Source organism: Taudactylus pleione, unplaced genomic scaffold, assembly GCF_031769625.1.
Source record: "Taudactylus pleione unplaced genomic scaffold, aTauple2 ptg000205l, whole genome shotgun sequence".
NCBI lineage: Eukaryota > Metazoa > Chordata > Amphibia > Anura > Myobatrachidae > Taudactylus > Taudactylus pleione.
In genome coordinates, this window is record NW_028284607.1 from 7,390,955 (window position 1) to 7,406,544 (window position 15,590).

A 15,590-nucleotide genomic window follows, 5' to 3' on the forward strand; every position below is an offset into this window, starting at 1 on the left:
CCACATGCCGAGCGGAATCGCTCCGTCTTAGCTCCTCCTTCACTTTCTCCAGCTGCTTCTGCAAAAGCCTGATGAGGGGAATGACCTGACTCAAGCTGGCTGTGTCTGAACTGACTTCACGTGTGGCAAGTTCGAAGGGCTGGAGAACCTTGCACAACACAGAAATCATTCTCTACTGCGCTTGAGTCAGGTGCATACCCCCTCCTTTGCCTATGTCATAGGTGGATGTATAGGCTTGTATGGCCTTTTGCTGCTCCTCCATCCTCTGAAGCATATAGAGGGTTGAGTTCCACCGCGTCACAACCTCTTGCTTCAGGTGATGGCGGGGCAGGTTCAAGAGTGTTTGCTGGCGCTCCAGTCTTCGGCACGCAGTCGCTGAATGGCGAAAGTGGCCAGAAATTTTTCGGGCCACCCAAAGCGTCTCCTGCACGCCCGTCGCTTTTCAGAAAATTCTGCACCACCAAGTTTATTGTGTGAGCAAAACATGGGACGTGCTGGAATTTGCCCAGATGTAATGCCCGCACAATATTGGTGGCGTTGTCAGATATCACAAATCCCCAGGAGAGTCTAAGTGGGGTAAGCCACTGGGCGATGATTTCCCTCAGTTTCTCTAAGAGGTTGTCGGCGGTGTGCCTCTTACTGAAACCGGTGATACACAGCGTAGCCTGCCTTGTAACGAGCTGGCGTTTCTGAGATGCTGCTACTGGTGACGCTGCTGCTGTTGCTGCGTAAGGTGATACATCTACCCAGTGGGCTGTCACAGTCATATAGTCCTTAGTCTGCCCTGTTCCACTTGTCCACATGTCCGTGGTTAAGTGGACATTGTGTACAACGGCATTTTTCAGGACACTGAGGACACTTTTTCTGACGTTTCTGTACAGTCTCGGTATCGCCTGCCTAGTGAAGTGGAATCTAGACGGGATTTGGAACCGGGGACACACTACCTCCATCAATTGTCTAAATCCCACTGCACTAATGGCGGATACCGGACGCACGTCTAACACCAACATAGCAGTCAAGGCCTCAGTTATACGTTTTGCTTCAGGATGACTGCTGTCGTACTTCATCCTCCTCGCTAAGGACTGTTGGAGGGTCAATTGTTTAGTAAAAGTAGTGGTGTTCCTACTTCCTCTCTGGGATGATGAACGACTCCCAGCAGCAGCAACAGCAGCAGCGGCAGCAGTAGGCGTAGCAATGCAGGATCCTCCAGAGGAATCCCAGATAGGAGAGTCAGTCATGCCAGTGACATGGCCTGCAGGACTACTTCCGATCCTGACTAAGGAGGAAATTGACGAGGAGGGAGTTGACGGTGTGGTTTGCAGGCGCTTGGATACAACAGGACAACGGGATTTAGGTGTCCCTGGACTGCTTACGGTCTTAGCCAAAGTTTCTGAACTTGACAGTAACTTTTTATGAACGCGCTGCAGGTGCCGTATAAGGGAGGATGTTCCTAGGTGGTTGACGTCCCTACCCCTACTTATTTCACCTTTACATATGGTACATATGGCAAGACAGTTGTTGTCCGGATTTGGATAGAAATATTGCCAGACCAAAGAGGTGGAATGTTTGGTCTTCTGCCCAGGCATGACCGTGATGGGCTTTTTCATCCCACGGACAACAACTGTCTCCCCCGGAGCCTGATTTAAACAAACCACATCACCATCAGAATCCTCCTCGCCAACTTCCTCCTCAGCGCCAGCTACACCAGTATCCTCATCCTGTTGTACTTCAACAGTGACATCTTCAATTTGCATATCAGCAAGTGGACTGTGGGTGCTCCTTTCAGCACTTGCAGGGGGCGTGCAAATGGTGGAAAGAGCCACCTCTTCACGTCCAGTGCTGGGAAGGTCAGGCATCGCAACCACCACCACACTTGGACTCTCCTTGGGGATTTGTGATATCTTCTTAGAAAGCACAGTTCTTCGCTGTGCTTTTGCCAGCTTAACTCTTTTGATTTTTTTAGTGGGAGGAGGGCTTCCATCGTCATGTGAAGCTGAACCACTAGTCATGAACATACTAGGGATCGACCTTAGCCGTTCCTTGCCACTCCGTGTCGTAAATGGCATATTGGCAAGTTTACGTTTCTCTTCAGCTGATTTAAATGTCTTTTTCAAGGTCATTTTCCTGAACTTTGCCATTTGGGATTGTATGTGCCCTCTACTATGACATTGGGCATCGGCCTTGGCAGACGACGTTGATGGCATGTTATCGTCTATGTCATGACTAGTGGCAGCAGCTTCAGCACTAGGAGGAAGAGGTTCTTGATCTTTCTCTATTTTATTTTTATCGGAGAAAGTTTGGTCCTCCATTTATGTTATATCGATTTGATATATACGTGCGGCTAAACACAGAAAATAATTTTTTTTTTGGTTTGGACTGGAGTGTACTTTGTGGGTTACAGCACCCTTTAACGGTCAAGCCAGCCGGCCCTTTACTTATGACACAGGCGCACTCTTGGCACTACTTTGTTGATGCATGTGCGGCTACTGCGCACACAATTCACAAACACAGAAAATAATTTTTTTTTGGTTTGGACTGGAGTGTACTTTCGGGGGTTACAGCACCCTTAACGGTCAAGCCAGCCGGCCCTTTACTTATGACACAGGCGCACGCTTGGCACTACTTTGTTGATGCACGTGCGGCTACTGCGCACACAATTCACACAGAAAATAATATTTTTTTTGGTTTGGACTGGAGTGTACTTTGGGGGTTACAGCACCCTTTAACGGTCAAGCCAGCCGGCCCTTTACTTATGACACAGGCGCACGCTTGGCACTACTTTGTTGATGCACGAGCGGCTACTGCGCACACAATTCACAAACACAGAAAATAATTTTTTTTTGGTTTGGACTGGAGTGTACTTTCGGGGGTTACAGCACCCTTTAACGGTCAAGCCAGCCGGCCCTTTACTTATGACACAGGCGCACGCTTGGCACTACTTTGTTGATGCACGTGCGGCTACTGCGCACACAATTCACAAACACAGAAAATTATTTTTTTTTTGGTTTGGACTGGAGTGTACTTTGGGGGTTACAGCACCCTTTAACGGTCAAGCCAGCCGGCCCTTTACTTATGACACAGGCGCACGCTTGGCACTACTTTGTTGATGTACGTGCGGCTACTGCGCACACAATTCACAAACACAGAAAATAATTTTTTTTTGGTTTGGACTGGAGTGTACTTTCGGGGGTTACAGCACCCTTTAACGGTCAAGCCAGCCGGCCCTTTACTTATGACACAGGCGCACGCTTGGCACTACTTTGTTGATGCACGTGCGGCTACTGCGCACACAATTCACAAACACAGAAAATAATTTTTTTTTAGGTTTGGACTGGAGTGTACTTTCGGGGGTTACAGCACCCTTAACGGTCAAGCCAGCCGGCCCTTTACTTATGACACAGGCGCACGCTTGGCACTACTTTGTTGATGCACGTGCGGCTACTGCGCACACAATTCACAAACACAGAAAATAATTTTTTTTTGGTTTGGACTGGAGTGTACTTTCGGGGGTTACAGCACCCTTTAACGGTCAAGCCAGCCGGCCCTTTACTTATGACACAGGCGCACGCTTGGCACTACTTTGTTGATGCACGTGCGGCTACTGCGCACACAATTCACAAACACAGAAAATAATTTTTTTTTAGGTTTGGACTGGAGTGTACTTTCGGGGGTTACAGCACCCTTAACGGTCAAGCCAGCCGGCCCTTTACTTATGACACAGGCGCACGCTTGGCACTACTTTGTTGATGCACGTGCGGCTACTGCGCACACAATTCACAAACACAGAAAATAATTTTTTTTTTGGTTTGGACTGGAGTGTACTTTCGGGGGTTACAGCACCCTTAACGGTCAAGCCAGCCGGCCCTTTACTTATGACACAGGCGCACGCTTGGCACTACTTTGTTGATGCACGTGCGGCTACTGCGCACACAATTCACAAACACAGAAAATAATTTTTTTTTTGGTTTGGACTGGAGTGTACTTTCGGGGGTTACAGCACCCTTAATGGTCAAGCCAGTCGGCCCTTTACTTATGACACAGGCGCACGTTTGGCACTACTTTGTTGATGCACGTGCGGCTACTGCGCACACAATTCACAAACACAGAAAATAATTTATTTTTTGGTTTGGACTGGAGTGTACTTTCGGGGGTTACAGCACCCTTAACGGTCAAGCCAGCCGGCCCTTTACTTATGACACAGGCGCACGCTTGGCACTACTTGTTGATGCACGTGCGGCTACTGCGCACACAATTCACAAACACAGAAAATAATTTTTTTTTGGTTTGGACTGGAGTGTACTTTCGGGGGTTACAGCACCCTTTAACGGTCAAGCCAGCCGGCCCTTTACTTATGACACAGGCGCACGCTTGGCACTACTTTGTTGATGCACGTGCGGCTACTGCGCACACAATTCACAAACACAGAAAATAATTTTTTTTTAGGTTTGGACTGGAGTGTACTTTCGGGGGTTACAGCACCCTTAACGGTCAAGCCAGCCGGCCCTTTACTTATGACACAGGCGCACGCTTGGCACTACTTTGTTGATGCACGTGCGGCTACTGCGCACACAATTCACAAACACAGAAAATAATTTTTTTTTTGGTTTGGACTGGAGTGTACTTTCGGGGGTTACAGCACCCTTAACAGTCAAGCCAGCCGGCCCTTTACTTATGACACAGGCGCACGCTTGGCACTACTTTGTTGATGCACGTGCGGCTACTGCGCACACAATTCACAAACACAGAAAATAATTTTTTTTTGGTTTGGACTGGAGTGTACTTTCGGGGGTTACAGCACCCTTAACGGTCAAGCCAGCCGGCCCTTTACTTATGACACAGGCGCACGCTTGGCACTACTTTGTTGATGCACGTGCGGCTACTGCGCACACAATTCACAAACACAGAAAATAATTTTTTTTTTGGTTTGGACTGGAGTGTACTTTCGGGGGTTACAGCACCCTTAACGGTCAAGCCAGCCGGCCCTTTACTTATGACACAGGCGCACGCTTGGCACTACTTTGTTGATGCACGTGCGGCTACTGCGCACACAATTCACAAACACAGAAAATAATTTTTTTTTGGTTTGGACTGGAGTGTACTTTCAGGGGTTACAGCACCCTTTAACGGTCAAGCCAGCCGGCCCTTTACTTATGACACAGGCGCACGCTTGGCACTACTTTGTTGATGCACGTGCGGCTACTGCGCACACAATTCACAAACACAGAAAATAATTTTTTTTTGGTTTGGACTGGAGTGTACTTTCGGGGGTTACAGCACCCTTTAACGGTCAAGCCAGCCGGCCCTTTACTTATGACACAGGCGCACTCTTGGCACTACTTTGTTGATGCACGTGCGGCTACTGCGCACACAATTCACAAACACAGAAAATAATTTTTTTTTAGGTTTGGACTGGAGTGTACTTTCGGGGGTTACAGCACCCTTAACGGTCAAGCCAGCCGGCCCTTTACTTATGACACAGGCGCACGCTTGGCACTACTTTGTTGATGCACGTGCGGCTACTGCGCACACAATTCACAATCACAGAAAATAATTTTTTTTTGGTTTGGACTGGAGTGTACTTTCGGGGGTTACAGCACCCTTTAACGGTCAAGCCAGCCGGCCCTTTACTTATGACACAGGCGCACGCTTGGCACTACTTTGTTGATGCACGTGCGGCTACTGCGCACACAATTCACAAACACAGAAAATAATTTTTTTTTAGGTTTGGACTGGAGTGTACTTTCGGGGGTTACAGCACCCTTAACGGTCAAGCCAGCCGGCCCTTTACTTATGACACAGGCGCACGCTTGGCACTACTTTGTTGATGCACGTGCGGCTACTGCGCACACAATTCACAAACACAGAAAATATATTATTTTTTTAGCACTTGGGGGGAGCACCCCTGATGGACAGAGCACCCCCTGGACAACACTACAGCACCCCTTTAGGACTGGGACACTGCACAGGACTTTGGAGTGGACACAGCCCCTATGGAGAACTGACTGCACAACACAGTCCAGCCAGCCCCTATGGACTTTGAAGTAGTGGACACAGCCCCTATTAACAACAGCAGCACAGCACAACACAGCCAGCCCCTATGGACTTTGAAGTAGGGATGTGCAGGCTCGGATAGGTTCGAGTTTGCACGTGGAGTTCGGATTTTTCCCTCCAAAAAAACGGAACTCAGAACGAGGCAAAACGTCATCTTACATGGACGAACATCATCATTCCTGGACAAAAGACCAGGAATGATGATGTTCGTCCATGTAAGATGACGTTTTGCCTCGTTCTGAGTTCCGTTTTTTTGGAGGGAAAAATCCGAACTCCACGTGCAAACTCGAACCTATCCGAGCCTGCACATCCCTACTTTGAAGTAGTGAACAACAGCAGCACTACACTACACTACACTACACAGCACTAACTCCCACCCTCCCTCTTCACTATCCACAGCCGAGTGAGAAAATGGCGCCGACGCGGGTACCTTATATAGGATCCAAAACCCGCGAGACTCGGAAGGCGGGATGATGACGTTTTGCCTCGATGTCAGATCCGAGTCAGGCGGGAAAAGTCGAGCCTGACTCGGATCGGACTCGGATCGGGGGGGCTCGGGGGGGTTCGGATTTCAGAAATCCGAACCAGCTCACCCCTAGTAATCACCATCTGGTACTAAAGCCAAAGTAATCACATCAAACTTTGCACTATTATGATGAAGTAACGACAATGCATTTGGGACACTATACATTTTATTCTACTAGCTACAATCCTAGAAATCAGTTTTCACTTATTACAAAAACTAAAAGAAAAACAAAAAGAGTAAAACAGTATTTCTATGTGTATTTGCTAAATGATTTATTTATTTAAACTTCTGGTCCTTCATTTCCTTACTTATTTGGAGGTAAAAACAGTGTCAAATTCAAATTGACCTAGAGCCACAAATGATTGGCTACAGTAAAGTTAGGTACACACTTTACAATTATCAGGCCAATTTGCCAATAATTGGGGGATCAATCTTTTTTCTGGTGTAGTGTGTAGGCATGAGCGATTTGGCCAAATACTGCTAAAACATTCCAAAAATGCTTGGCTTCGATTATTGAATCGGTCAGACTGGCCAGAACATATTGGCCAGGAGGTTCCGATATTGTAAAGTGTGTGGGCATTCATAATAATCTAACCATATAACCTGTGATATATTTTATATTTACATAATCATCCTTGTGGATGGACATATGCAAATTCTCAATCTATGTGCTTGAAAATTTGCGTTTTATCATATAAATTGTATAGTAGGTGCCGCCAATATCGGGTGTTTCCACTTGCAGAAAAATTGTGCTGATTGTCGGTTTGTTCCAAAAATCATTCCAGTGCGTAGCTAGCTTAAGGGGCTGATTGTGATTTGACACCAAAACAGAATAGAGCAAGTAACTTTGCACCTTGGTAAAATCATGCTGTACTGTGGGTGGGGCAGATGTAAAATGTGCAGAGAGATTAGATTTGGGAGGGGAGTGTCCAAACGCAAATCTAAATTGCAGTGTAAAGACAAAGTTGTACAGCAATTGTCCGCTACATGCAAAAAAAACAGCAAGCATTTATCCTGTACAGAAAAAAATAATTATTTGCACTTCTTGCAACGCAACATGATTTTTTTCCAGATACAAAGTTAAACATTTTTTTTTGCTATATTCCTGACTCCGAATCAGCCCTTAAATGAGTGCAATGTTTTTCTTTTCTGTATATCTACTGTAAAAGGAGTTTCTACTTTCAGAAATTTCCCCTCCTTATTGAACAGCACTGTATTTATTACATATGTTATGTCATTTACATGCAGTTGGGTGTTCCAGATAGATTTGTAGAATTACACCTATAAATGTGCATTGCTGCATAAAGTGAAAGATGTAAATGACAGGTTGACACTAAATCTCTGCCTACCAGGGGTTAAAGTGGGCCGGAACGGGAGTTCACTCTCACGCTTTTGGCTCCGCTGCCCCCATGGGCACTATGAGAGAGACCGTCTCTCCCATAGTTCAGAGGACTTGAAGCAACCAGGCGGACTGGAGGCATGCAGGAGCGGGGCTTAAGGTAAGTATTGTTTTTTTTTGTGTAAGCGACACTATAGGGGGCATAACTTCTGGGGGCACTACTACTGGGGACACTGCATAAGGGGCACCACTATTGGGAACATTGAATAAGGGGCACTATCACAGTGGGCACTGCATAAGGGGCACTACCACTGTGGGCACTGCCTAAGGGGCACTACCACTACCGGGGGCACTGCATAAGAGGCACCACTACTGAGGGCACTGCATAAGGGGCACTACCACTACTGGGGCCACTGCATAAGGGGCACTACCACTACTCGGGGCACTGCATAAGGGGCACCACTACAATGGGCATTGCATTTGCATAAGGGGCACTACTTCTGTGGGCATTATGTGTAAGGGGCACTACTGCTGTGGGCATTATATAAGGGACACAAATGTGTGCATTGTGTAAAAAGGGGCACTGCTGTTTGTCATACATGAATAAGGTACACTACCATGTAGTGTAATGTGAATCGAGGGGGGGGGGGAGTACCACCTCTTTAAGCACTGCTGCCTACCCATGGAAAATGTTAAAATTTAGTCTTTTTATCATAAAAAAACCTCTGTGGCTCTCTGCTAAACAGAATTGCATGTAAATGCACGCTTTCCAAACCTCAAAGACCAATTAAAATCAATTTTTTGAAGGTGAGCAATAAGAGGCACTTGAGTATGTCTAGGTCACACTGGGAGATTGGCAGAGCTACATTAATTTAAATGTTTTAATTTAAAAAAAACACTCCTACAGTGACCATTTTCTTGACTCCCTGAGCCATGGTCTTATCCATACATAGCACATTAGCTAAAAAATAGGACTCATTGCAGAGATGTAGGTCATTTGCAGACCCAATGTCCCTTGCTTCATGAGCCCATGGACTGCATTCTGTCTTGTGTTGATCAGGTTTACCCTGTCTATTGTGCTATTAGTACTGCAGCTGGGAAACTCTGGTTGTTTTGAGTGGCTGTAGAGCTAGACACAACAGTGATGTTAGCCTTAGTGGACTCTGGAAGTAAACTCGTCCTCTCCAGCACTGTGCTACATGTGTTGGCCACTGTATGATTTTGTTGTGAACACAGAACAAGGAATGGCCAACGGTTTGCTACCAATAGACGATGGTTTTGCCATTGATGGCGGAGATCTGACTTGTCAGTGACCCTGTAATGAGTAATACGGAATCTGTACTAACTAGGGGTGAGCAGGTTCGGATGTCTGAAATCCGAACCCCCCCGAGCCCCCCCGATCCGAGGCAGATCCGAGTCAGGCTCGACTTTTCCCGCCTGACTCGGATCTGAAATCGAGGCAAAACGTCATCATCCCGCCTTCCGGGTCTCGCGGGTTTTGGACCCTATATAAGGTACCCGCGTCGGCGCCATTTTCTGTGGACAGTGAAGAGGGAGGGTGGGAGTTAGGGCTGTCTGGGCTGTGTAGTGTAGTGTAGTGCAGAGTAGTGTTGTGCTGTGCTGTGCTGCGCTGTGCTGCTGTTGTCCATAGGGGCTGTGTCCACTACTTCAAAGTCCATAGGGGCTGGCTGTGTTGTGCTGCTGTTGTCCATAGGGGCAGTGTCCACTACTTCAATGTCCATAGGGGCTGGCTGGACTGTGTTGTGCAGTCAGTTGTCCTAGGGGCTGTGTCCACTCCAAAGTCCTGTGCAGTGTCCCAGTCCTAAAGGGGTGCTGTAGTGTTGTCCAGGGGTGCTCTGTCCGTCAGGGGTGCTCCCCCCAAGTGCTAAAAAAAAATAAAAATTTCTGTGCTTGTGAATTGTGTGCGCAGTAGCCGCACGTGCATCAACAAAGTAGTGCCAAGCGTGCGCCTGTGTCATAAGTAAAGGGCCGGCTGGCTTGACCGTTAAAGGGTGCTGTAACCCCCAAAGTACACTCCAAACAAAATAAAAAAATATTTTCTGTGTTTGTGAATTGTGTGCGCAGTAGCCGCACGTGCATCAACAAAGTAGTGCCTAGCGTGCGCCTGTGTCATAAGTAAAGGGCCGGCTGGATTGACCGCTAAAGGGTGCTGTAACCCCCAAAGGGCACTCCAAACAAAATAAAAAATTTTTTTCTGTGTTTGCGAATTGTGTGCTCTGTGGCTGCACGTGCATCAACAAAGGAGCAGCGCCAAGCGTGCGCCTGTGTCCCATAAGTAAAGAGCCGGCTGGCTCATTTCTTAAAGGGTGGTGTAACCCACAAAGTGCACTACTCTCCAGCAAAAATAAAAATTATTTTCTGTGTTTGTGTGCGCCTTAGCCGCACAATATAACATAAATGGAGGACCAAACTTTCTCCGATAAAAATAAAATAGGGAAAGATCAAGAACCACTTCCTCCTAGTGCTGTTGTTGCTGCTGGGAGTTGCTCATCATCCCAGAGAGGAAGTAGGAACACCACTACTTTTACTAAACAATTGACCCTCCAACAGTCCCTAGCGATGAGGATGAAGTACGACAGCAGTCATCCTGAAGCAAAACGTATAACTGAGGCCTTGACTGCTATGTTGGTGTTAGACGTGCGTCCGGTATCCGCCATTAGTCCAGTGGGATTTAGACAATTGATGGAGGTAGTGTGTCCCCAGTTCCAAATCCCGTCTAGATTCCACCTGCATCCTCAATGCAGCAGCGACAAGCGTGCGTCTGTCTGTTAAAGGGTGGTGTAACCCTCAAAGTGCGCTCCACAAACAATTAAAAAATTCTTTTTTTTTCTCTTTGTGAAATGTGTGGGCTGTAGCCGCACCTGCATCCTTAAAGCAGCAGCGACAAGCGTGCGTCTGTCTGTTAAAGGGTGGTGTAACCCTCAAGGTGCGCTCCACAAACAATAAAAAAATTCTTGTTTTTTTTTCTCTTTGTGAAATGTGTGGGCTGTAGCCGCACCTGCATCCTTAAAGCAGCAGCGACAAGCGTGCGTCTGTCTGTTAAAGGGTGGTGTAACCCTCAAAGTGCGCTCCACAAACAATAAAAATATTCTTCTTTTTTTTTCTGTCTTTGTGAAATGTGTGGGCTGTAGCCGCACCTGCATCCTTAAAGCAACAGCGACAAGCGTGCATCTGTCTGTTAAAGGGTGGTGACACCCTCAAAGTGTGCTCCACAAACAATAAAAATATTCTTCTTTTTTTTTCTGTCTTTGTGAAATGTGTGGGCTGTAGACGCACCTGCATCCTTAAAGCAGCAGCGACAAGCGTGCGTCTGTCTGTTAAAGGGTGGTGTAACCCTCAAAGTGCGCTCCACAGACAATAAAAAAATTCTTCTTTTTTTTTCTGTCTTTGTGAATTGTGTGGCTGTAGCCGCACTTGCATCCTCAAAGCAGCAGCGACAAGCGTGCGTCTGTCTGTTAAAGGGTGGTGTAACCCTCAAAGTGCTCCAAAAAATAAAAAACTGTGTCATAAGTCAAGGGCCGGTTTGGACATCTGGTCCGGACTGAAGGACGTGCCAACAATTTCTGACAAGTCTACTGTCACTGCATATGATACTGTCCTCAAAGCAGCAGCGACAAGCGTGCATCTGTCTGTTAAAGGGTGGTGTAACCCTCAAAGTGCGCTCCACAAACAATAAAAATATTCTTCTTTTTTTTTCTGTCTTTGTGAAATGTGTGGGCTGTAGACGCACCTGCATCCTTAAAGCAGCAGCGACAAGCGTGCGTCTGTCTGTTAAAGGATTACATCGGTGACAGCATCCAAGTAGGCATGTCAGACAGTCCGTACCTGTGCTGGCAGGAAAAAGAAGCAATTTGGAGGTCCCTGTACAAACTGGCTCTATTTTACCTGAGTTGCCCCCCCTCCAGTGTGTACTCCGAAAGAGTGTTTAGTGCAGCCGGGAACCTTGTCAGCGAAAGGCGTAGGAGGTTGCTTCCACAAAATGTGGAGATGATGTTCATAAAATGAATTATCAACTCTTCCAGGGAGACCAGCCTCCAGAACATACAGAGGGACCTGTGGTTGTGGATTCCAGCGGGGACGAATTAATACTCTGTGAGGATGAGGATGTACACAACACTGAAGAGGGTGAGGAATCGGTGGATGAGGAGGATGAGGACGACATCTTGCCTCCGTAGAGCCAGTTTGTGCAGGGACAGATTAATTGCCAGCTTGTTTTGTGGGTGCCTAAACGAACCAATCATTTCAGCCACAGTCGTGTGGCAGACCCTGGCGCTGAAATGTTTGGTTTGTTAAAGTGTGCATGTCCTGTTTATACAACATAAGGGTGGGTGGGAGGGCCCAAGGACAATTCCATCTTGCACCTCTTTTTTGTCTTTGCAGTATGTACTGTTTGGGGCCTAGTTTTTCAAACTGCCATCCTGTCTGCCACTGCAGTGTCACTCCTAGATGGACCACGTGTTTGTGCCGCCCACTCGTATCTCTTAGCATAGTCATCCAGCTACCTCGGTGCAACGTTTTGGATATAAAAACACTATTGTGAGGTGTGAGGTGTTCAGAATAGACTGGAAATGAGTGGAAATTAAGGTTATTGAGGTTAATAATAGCATAGGAGCAGAAAAACACACAAATTCAGTGATTTTAGCTGTTTTTATGCTTTTTAAATAAAAAATACAGATCCAAAACACAAAACCCAGAACCCAAAACACGGAAGGGTGGTTTTGGCAAAACCAATCCAGATCCAAAACACGAAGAAAGATCCAGATCCAAAACCAAAACACAAAACACGAAAAGTGGCCGGTGCACACCCCTAGTACTAACTAACCGGAGATGCAGGCAGATACAAGATGGCGGTACCCATGCAGCCCGTTTCCTGGTCGGAAGCCGCAGCCTGGTGAACTCTGCAGGACAGAATAGGGGAGCCAAACACCTTCACACTCGGTGAGCACACAATTTGTTATTCATAAGTGTGTTACAGGTACGAGGATTGAGAGACTCCCAATTTCTGGCTATACACAATTTGACAGCATTACATGTAGATTTGTTCGCTGAACATAAGGGCCCATGAAGTAAAAGTACCAAAGGGTCACTAGGTATTGTAAAGGCAGTGATCTGTATAGGCAGTGCCAAGACAATGCCCCAAAATTATGAAAGAATGAAAAAATTCAATATATGAAAGAATGTTCCAACCTTATCGCAGTTCCTTCAACACTGGTTGGAAGACAGTGGGTAATGCTTATAATCTACTAAGTCCACTAACCCAACATTAAGGAAATATCAGCTCATTTGAAGAGAATCTGGGGAGAAGTTCAAACAGCATTGACAAAGGTGGGTGGGTACAGGCTATCCACTTGTAACATCCAACTGAAGAGAGATTCAAGCAAGGATTCAAATATATAGATCCTTTTAATTTCATCAAAAAGTGGAGATGCTAGTTTTCATCTTGGCCTTTCACCTTCCTTGAGGATACTCAGCATATTCCACTGTTCACCGTATACGTTAATAGGTCCTCTTGCAAAAACTCTTCAGTACCGATCTTTGTTTAGGTCAACAGACAGCCTGAGTATGAGGTTGAGAAGATAACTGACTCTAAAAACACTTGGGACATTTATACTATCTAAAGCTACATACACACGTAAAGATTTTCAGTCCAACCATCCAACTAGTTGATTGGTTGGAATGAAAATCTGGTAAGGTATGGGAGTAATTGGTGATCAGCAATCTGCTCCTAAATGCCAGAAAATGGACAAATACTGTTGTTTGAACAAATTGTTTAGATCACACATTTAACAAACTTGTCTGAACGACCATTTTCATCTGTTTTCTGGCATTTAGGAGCAAATTGCTGATCATCAGTTACTCCCATACGTTGCCAGATTTTCATTCCAACCAATCAACTAGTTGGATGATTGGACAGAAAATCTTTACATGTGTATGCAGCTTTATTCATGGGAAGGGTCCAGGACTGACGAAAAATCAGCTCAGAATGTACATGTGGAAAAGTTGAAGAGAGATTTTCTTAAGGGTAATTCTCACAAACCCCAGTATAGGGGTCCGTACACCCCTCCTCAAGTGGATAGTTCTACTTAGTATACGGCTATCCGCACTACTTCTGGATTTCAGTAGATAGCATGGTTTTTTGTTGGTGTTTCAGACCGCATTCTGTGACCTTGTAGTACTGTTCTCGCTTCTGTTCCATTCACTCTTAGCAACTATTCGCTAATAAGTGCTTTCCAGTCTATTTCTTGTGACATTTTGTTCTGTCTTGCACAGTTGTTTTTGAGCTCTGATTGGAGGGTCTGGCTTGTTGCTGTTATCCCACTGGTCCAGCACTGAATAATTATAGTTTCTACATTTTACCTCAGTGCTGGTGATATTGCCTGTCCCTGTGTGGGAGAATGAACCCACTTTCTGCCTGAAGATATTTGTTATTGACCCGGACTCATTTCTGACCATCATTCTGCTCTTTCTAAACTCAGATCTCAGATTGAACATTACTACTCCCTGCCAAGATCCATCCTGTTTGACTACATCCTTGAAATCAGCCTCTTAGTAATTAGGAGTCCAGCTCATCTCGCCCCCATCACTCCGAGTGCTTCCTGTGGAGCTTTGACCTGCACAGTGTTGCAGCAAAATCCACATACACTTGCAGAGGTCACTGGTGAAAACTTGTGCTGTGTATTTACTCAGAATAAGTGGTACTAAACTGAACTGATGGCACTGCAGAATTCTTGACAGGCTAGCAGTTCATAACACAACCCTACATTAAGTGCAAAAGATATGCCTTCAAACATGCATATGTTTGCTTATGTCCTGGGGCTCTATTTATTAACATTAGTTTTACTAAGATAAAGTGAAAAAGGGTGTTTTCACACCCTTTTCACATTATTTTAGTTTCACCTGTAGTTACTATAGGGCAATTGGAGTAGAATTAGTAAAATTCTACTTCAACCCCCAGTATCACTTATTTTTAGTAAAGCAGATCGCATTTCCCATAATTGTAATGGGAAATGTGATCCGACCATAGTTACTAAAAATAAATTGTAAAAAAATACCGGGGGAAGCCCTGTGATAATAACGCCACCTGGAGGTGGCGTTATCCAGGGTCTCCCCCGGTTACCGGGCTCCCACTCTGCTCTAACGGGGAGAGCAGAGCCGGGAGCCGGTACCAGTAATCAGCTATGTGGTCTAAGCAGACCGCAAGCTGGTGGCTGTAAAAAAAAGAAAAAAAAAAATTAAACATTTTTTTTTTTACTTACCTGAATCCAGGGACCGGTGATCGGGCCTCCGGTGATGGCTCCTCTCCGGTCAGCTGGTCTCCCACAGTGCACTGGGGCCCGGTCATCAGGTGATCGGGCCCCAGTGCAGTATGGGAGATCACCTGATCGGGAAGCCCGGAGAAGATCACCGGAGGCCAGGAGGATGCAGGTAAGTGTAATGAAGGGAGGGGGTGTTGCGGGGGGGGGAGGGGGGGTTGCGGGGGTCCGCGATCGCGGTGGGCTGGGCTTAGCACTGGGGGCGGGGCTTAGCGTCAGTGGGGGGGTAGTAGCGGTGGTCGGTCGGCGCATGCGCGGGCTCTTAGTCGCGGTATTTTTTCCAAAAATACCGCGACTAGAGTGCGGATGGGATCCGCAGGGACAGAGCTTTATCGCAAGC